This window comes from Balaenoptera musculus, chromosome 19 (genome assembly GCF_009873245.2).
Source record: "Balaenoptera musculus isolate JJ_BM4_2016_0621 chromosome 19, mBalMus1.pri.v3, whole genome shotgun sequence".
Classification (NCBI taxonomy): Eukaryota; Metazoa; Chordata; class Mammalia; order Artiodactyla; family Balaenopteridae; genus Balaenoptera; species Balaenoptera musculus.
In genome coordinates, this window is record NC_045803.1 from 17569031 (window position 1) to 17576305 (window position 7275).

Genomic DNA, 7275 nt, shown 5'->3' on the forward strand with positions numbered 1-7275 from the left:
TGAGTGAACCTCCCTCTGCTGGGGAGAGGCTCAGCTCAGTCCATTCCAGTGGCATCAAACAAATGTAACTGGCTCTTTTTCCTCCTACAGCAAGCAGGAGGCCCAGTGCCTCCAGGTGCTTTTGTATATGCCATAAGGTATGGGTTCAGATGAGGCTGGTCAGAGGTCAATACTAGCTTGAGAAGTTCACTGTGGAGAGAAGAGAGATCTGTAAGTATCAACCATGCTGCACTTGACTGTTAGCCTGGAAGACCCAAGCTCTGGGCCAGCTTTCCTCTAGTCTTGAGACTGGTAGAACCACCCCTTCCCCTGCTGCCTACAGTTGCCCCTTTTCCCCTTACCCATTTTTCTTAATGGTTCTTCCACTTTCCTTTCCAGATTAAATATATAAAGCCTTCTTCATATTAATTCATCCCGTGCCCACGTCTTCCTTCTTTGACTAATCTGTGGAAGAACTGACTTGTATGAGTGGCAACAGGTGGAGCCAGACTTAACTTTTCAAAGTTTTCTGGGACTCAGAAAATAGGATATGTAAGTAGCTACATTTTATGACTTCATGTGCTTACTTCTGAAGTCCCTGAGGGAAAGACAGGGTGACTCACCTTTGCTTCTTCCCTCTGTGCTTTTCCCCAACATCTGACCCACTGTAGGCCAGATCATCCCTGCTGAGCGCACTTTACTATTCTAGTCTTTTAAAAAATGTTTTAATATCTCTTTTGTGTCTTTTTCTTTAAATTAGACTTAGGCCAAGCATTCTACCACATTCATACTTCACCCAGAGAGGATGGGCTTGGCATCCAGGTTCTTGGGCCTGGAAGAACAATGGAAGAAAGAATTCATGCCACTCTGTAATTATTGAAAATTTTAAGTCTAGGATAAAATATATGACTCATCAATGATTGTTGGTCACTGGAACTATGGAAACAAACTAGGGATGAATTCATAGAAGGGGAAAATAAGAATGGAGAACATAGTGGGATGATGGTTGAGATCACTGGCTCTGTGCGTCGCGGGAAATGCTGACATCCTCACCTCAAACCGTCACAAAAAACAGATTCTAGAAGGATTCGCGATACCAGATATTAAAAGCAAAGTTATGAATGTTTTAGAACAAAATGTAAGAGACTCTGATTATAGCCTTGGGATATGAAGGAGTTCTTAAGAATAAAAAGATCATGAAGTAAAATATCAAGAAATAAGATTCTTCCAAAATAGAAACCTTTTATTTAAAAACCGTACACAAGCTCCTCCTGGCTGCATCAGTCCTGGGGGCATAGGAGGGAGGCCGGGGAGATCAGGAGAGGCAGGCAGGAGGGGCCCTCAGGGACCGGAGGAGCAGGAGAGGAGAGGAGGGCATTTGCCCCGCCCACTCAAGCCAGGAAGCCTGCCGGCCTCTGAGACCAGGGGTGTGGGGCACGCGTGGGCCCCTTCTGTTCCTTGAGCCTAAGCGCCATCCCCCACAGCCCCCAGGGCCTTTTCCAGCCCTGTGGGTCCTAAGCATAGGCCCTGCCCACCGCCCAAACCTCGCCATTGCCTAGGCCCCGCCCTCCACAGCCAAGGCCTTTTCCCCCTTTTTCTTTCTTTCTTTTCTTTTCTTTTTTTCTTTTCCTTCCTCCTCCTTTTTGCTATGGTAAAAAAGTACTGATGTACCTTCTGGTTGTTGATTAATCTATATTTTTATTTTTATATTCTTTCTAACTTATCTGTTAGTTTCCTAGTCTAATTTTATTTTTTTACTTTGTTATTGTTCTTTTTTTTTTTTCTTTTCTTTTTTTTGGCCACTGCACACAGCTTGTGGGATCTAGGTCCACAAGCCAGAGGTTGGGAAGAGGCTCCTGTTGGGGGAGCTCTGAGTCCAAACCACTGGACTAACAGAGAACCTCAGACCCCAGGGAATATTCATCAGAGTGAGGTCTCACAGAGGTCCTCATCTCAGCACCAAGACTCAGCTCTACCCAACAGTCGACAAACTACAGTGTTGGAAGCCTCAGGCCAAACAACCAGTAAGACAGGAACACAATTCCACTCATTAAAAAAAAAAAAAAAAGAGATGGCAAAAAAATATGTCACAGATGAAGGAGCAAGGTAAAAACCTACAACACCAAATAAATGAAGAGGAAATCGGCAATCTACCTGAGAAAGAATTCAGAGTAATGATAGTAAGATGATCCAGAATCTCAGAAATAGAATGGAGGCATGGATTGGGAAAATACAAGAAATGTTTAATGAAGATCTAGAAGAACTAAAGAACAAACAGAGATGAACAACACAATAACTGAAATGAAAAATACACTAGAAGGAATCAGTAACAGAATAACTGAGGCAGAAGAGCGAATAAGTGAGCGGGAAGACAAAATGGTGGAAATAACTGCCGAGGAGCAGAATAAAGAAAGAAGAATGAAAAGAATTGAAGACAATCTCAGAGACCTCTAGGACAACATTAAACACACCAACATGCAAATTATAGGGGTCCCAGAAGAAGAAGAGAAAAAGAAAGGGACTGAGAAAATATTTGAAGAGATTATAGTGGAAAACCTCCCTAACATGGGAAAAGAAATAGTCACCTAAGTCCAGGAAGCACAGAGAGTCCCATACGGGATAAACCCTAGGAAAAACACACCAAGACACATTAATCAAGCTAACAAAAATTAAATTCAAAGAAAAAATATTAAAAGCATCAAGGGAAAAGCAAAAAATAACATACAAAGGAATCCCCATAGGGTTATCAGCTGATTTTTCAGCAGAAATGCTGCAGGCCAGAAGGAAGTGGCAGGATATACTTAAAGTGATGAAAGAGAAAAACCTACAACCAAAATTACTCTACACAGCAAGGATCTCATTCAGATTCAACAGAGAAATCAAAAGCTTTTCAGACAAGCAAAAGCTAAGAGAATTCAGCACCACCAAACCAGCTTTACAGCAAATGCTAAAGAAACTTCTCTAGGCGGGAAACACAACAGAAGAAAAAGACCCACAAAAACAAAGCCAAAACAATTAAGAAAATGGTAATAGGAACATACATATTGATAATAACCTTCAATGTAAATGGATTAAGTGCCCCAACCAAAAGACACAGACTGGCTGAATGGATACAAAAACAAGACCCGTATATATGCTATCTATAAGAGACCTACTTCGGACGTAGGGACATATACAGACTGAAAGTGAAGGGATGGAAAAAGATATTCCATGAAAATGGAAATCAAAAGAAAGCTGGAGTAGCAATACTTGTATCAGATAAAATAGACTTTAAACTAAAGACTGTTACAAGAGATAAGGTGGGACACTACATAATGATCAAAGGATCAATCCAAGAAGAAGATATAACAATTATAAATGTTTATGCACCCAACATAGGAGCACCTCAATACATAAGGCAAATGCTAACAACCATGAAAGGAGAAATCGATGGTAACACAATAATAGTAGGGGACTTTAACACCCCACTTACATCAATGGACAGATCATCCAAACAGAAAATAAATAAGGAAACACAAGCTTTAAATGACACAACAGACCAGATACATTTAATTGATATTTATAGAACATTCCACCCAAAAGTGACAGAATACCCTTTCTTCTCAAGTGCACACAGAACATTCTCCAGGATAGATCTCATCTTGGGTCACAAATCAAGCCTTGGAAAATTTAAGAAAACTGAAATAGTATCAAGCATCTTTTCTGACCACAATGCTATGAGATTAGAAATCAATTACAGGAAAAAAAACTGAAAAAAACACAAATACATGGAGGCTAAACAGTGCACTACTAAATAACCAAGATCACTGAAGAAATCAAAGAAGAAATTAAAAAATACATAGAAACAAATGACAACAAAAACACGACGACCCAAAACCTATGGGACACAGCAAAAGCAGTTCTAAGAGGGAAGTTTATATCAATTCAATCTCACCTCAAGAAACAAGAAAAATCTCAAATAAAGACAACTAGAGAAAAAAGAACACAGAAAACGCAAAGTCAGTAGAAGGAAAGAAATCATAAAGATCAGAGCAGAAGTAAATGGAATAGAAATGAAGAAAATAATAGCAAAGATCAGTGAAACTAAAAGCTGGTTCTTTGAGAAGATAAACAAAATTGATAAACCCTTAGCCAGACTCATCAAGAAAAAAAGGGAAAGGACACAAATCAATAAAATTGGAAATGAAAAGGGAGAAATCACAACTGACACTGCAGAAATACAAAGGATTATAAGAGACTACTACAAACAACTATATGCCAATAAAATGGACAACCGCAAAGAAATGGACAAATTCTTGGAAAGGTACAATTTTCCAAGACTGAATCAGGAAGAATTAGAAAATATAAACAGACCTATCACAAGTAATGAAATTGAAACTGTAATTAAAAATCTTCTAACAAACAAAAGTCTAGGACCAGATGGCTTCACAGGGTAATTCTATCAGACATTTAGAGAAGAGCTAACACTAATCCTTCTCAAACTCTTCCAAAAAATTGCAGAGTGAGAAACACTCCCAAATTCATTCTACGAAGTCACTATCACCCTGATACCAAAACCAGAAAAAGATATCACAGAAAAGAAAATTATAGACCAATATCACTGATGAACATAGGTGCAAAAATCCTGCACAAAATACTAGCAAACAGAATCCAACAACACATTAAAAGGATCATACACCATGATCAAGTGGGATTTATCCCAGGGATGCAAGGATTCTTCAATATATGCAAATCAATCAATGTGATACACCACATTAACAAATTAAGGAATAAAAACCATATGATCATCTCAATAGATGCAGAAAAAGCTTTTGACAAAATTCAACACCCATTTATGCTAAAAACTCTCCAGAAAGTGGGCCTCAACATAATAAAGGCCATATATGACAAACCCACAGTAGGCATAATACTCAATGGTGAAAAACTGAAAGCATTTCCACTAAGATGTCCATTCCTGCCACTCTTATTCAACATAGTTTTGGAAGTCCTAGCCACGGCAATCAGAGAAGAAAAAGAAATAAAAAGAATCCAAATTGGAAAAGAAGAAGTAAAACTGTCACTGTTTGCAGATGAAATGATACTATACATAGAAAATCCTAAAGATGCCACCAGAAAATCCTAAAGATGCCACCAGAAAACTACTATTCAACCAGTGAATTTGGTAAGGTTGCAGGATACAAAATTAATGCACAGAAATCTCTGGCATTCCTATACACCAACAACGAAAAATCAGAAAGAGAAATTAAGGAAACCCTCCCATTTACCATTGCAGCAAAAAGAATAAAATACCTAAGAATAAACCTTCCTAAGAAGGTGAAAGACTTGTACTCAGAAAACTATAAGACACTGATGAAAGAAATCAAAGATGACATAAACAGATGGAGAATATACCATGTTCTTGGATTGGAAGAATCAATATTGTGAAAATGACTATACTACCCAAAGTAAGCTACAGATTCAATGCAATCCCTATCAAACTACCAATAGCCTTCTTCACAGAATTAGAACAAAAATTTTACAATTCATATGGAAGCACAAAAGACCCTGAATAGCCAAAGCAATCTGGAGAAAGAAAAATGGAGTTGGAGTAATCAGGCTCCCTGACTTCAAACTATACCACAAAGCTACAGTAATCAAGACAATAAGGTACTGGCACAAAAGCAGAAATATAGATCAATGGTACAGGATAGAAAGCCTAGAGATAAACCCACACACCTATGGTCACCTAATCTTTGACAAAGGAGGCAAAAATATACAATGGAGAAAAGACAGTGTCTTCAATAAATAGTGCTGGGAAAACTGGACAGCTACATGTAAAAGAATGAAATTAGAACACTTCCTAACACCATACACAAAAATAAACTCAAAATGGATTAAAGACCTAAATGTAAGGCCAGACACTATAAAACTCTTAGAGGAAAACATAGGAAAAACACTTTTTGACATAAACCACAGCAAGTTCTTTTTTGATCCACCTCCTAGAGTAATGGAAATAAAAACAAAAATAAACAAATGGGACCTAATGAAACTTAAAAGCTTTTGCACAGCAAAGAAAAAACCATAAACAAGACAAAAAGACAACCCTCAGAATGGGAGAAAATATTTGCAAATGAAACAACAGGCAAAGGATTAATCTCCAAAATATACAAACAGCTCATGGAGCTCAATATCAAAAAAACAAACAATCCGGATAAAAAATGGGTGGAAGACCTAAATAGACATTTCACCAAAGAAGACATACAGATGGCCAAGAGGCACATGAAAAGATGCTTGACATCACTAATTATTAGAGAAATAAATGCAAATAAAAACTACAATGAGGTATCACCTCACGCCAGTCAGAATGGCCATTATCAAAAAATCTAGAAACAATAAATCCTGGAAAGGGTGTGGTGAAAAGGGAACCCACCTGCACTGTTGGTGGGAATGTAAATTGATACAACCACTCTGGAAAACAGTATGGAGGTTCCTTAAAAAAGTAAAAATAGAACTACCATATGACCCAGCAGTCCCACTGCTGGACATATACCCTGAGAAAACTGTAATTCAAAAAGAGACATGTACCACAATGTTCACTGCAGCACTATTTACAATAGCCAGGACATGGAACCAACCTAAATGTCCATCGACAGATGAATGGATAAAGAAGATGTGGCACATATATACAACGGAATATTACTCAGCCATAAAAAGAAACGAAATTGAGTTATTTGTAGTGAGGTGGATGGACCTAGAGTCTGTCATACAGAGTGAAGTAAGTCAGAAAGAGAAAAACAAATACCGTATGCTAACGCATATATATGGAATCTAAAAAAAAAAAATTGGTACTGATGAACCTAGTTGCAGGGCAGGAACAAAGATGTAGACATAGAGAATGGACTTGAGGACACGGGGTGGGAGGGGGAAGCTGGGACGAAGTGAGAGTAGCAGTGACATATATACACTACCGAATGTAAAATAGTTAGCTGATCTCCCTGCATAGCACAGGGAGATCAGCTAGGTGCTTTGCGATGACCTAGAGGGGTGGGATAGGGAGGATGGGAGGGAGGCTCAAGAGGGAGGGGATATGGGGACATATGTATGCATATGGCTGATTCACGTTGTTGTACAACAGAAACTAACACAGTATTGTGAAGCAATTATACTCCAATAAAGATCTATTAAAAAAAATAAAAAATAAAAACCATACACAAGACTAAAAGACAAAATACAGACTTAAAACGTCTCAAAAAAAGACATATTTCAAAAAATGAAAAGGCAAGCCATAGATTGGCGAAAATATTTGCAAAATATATA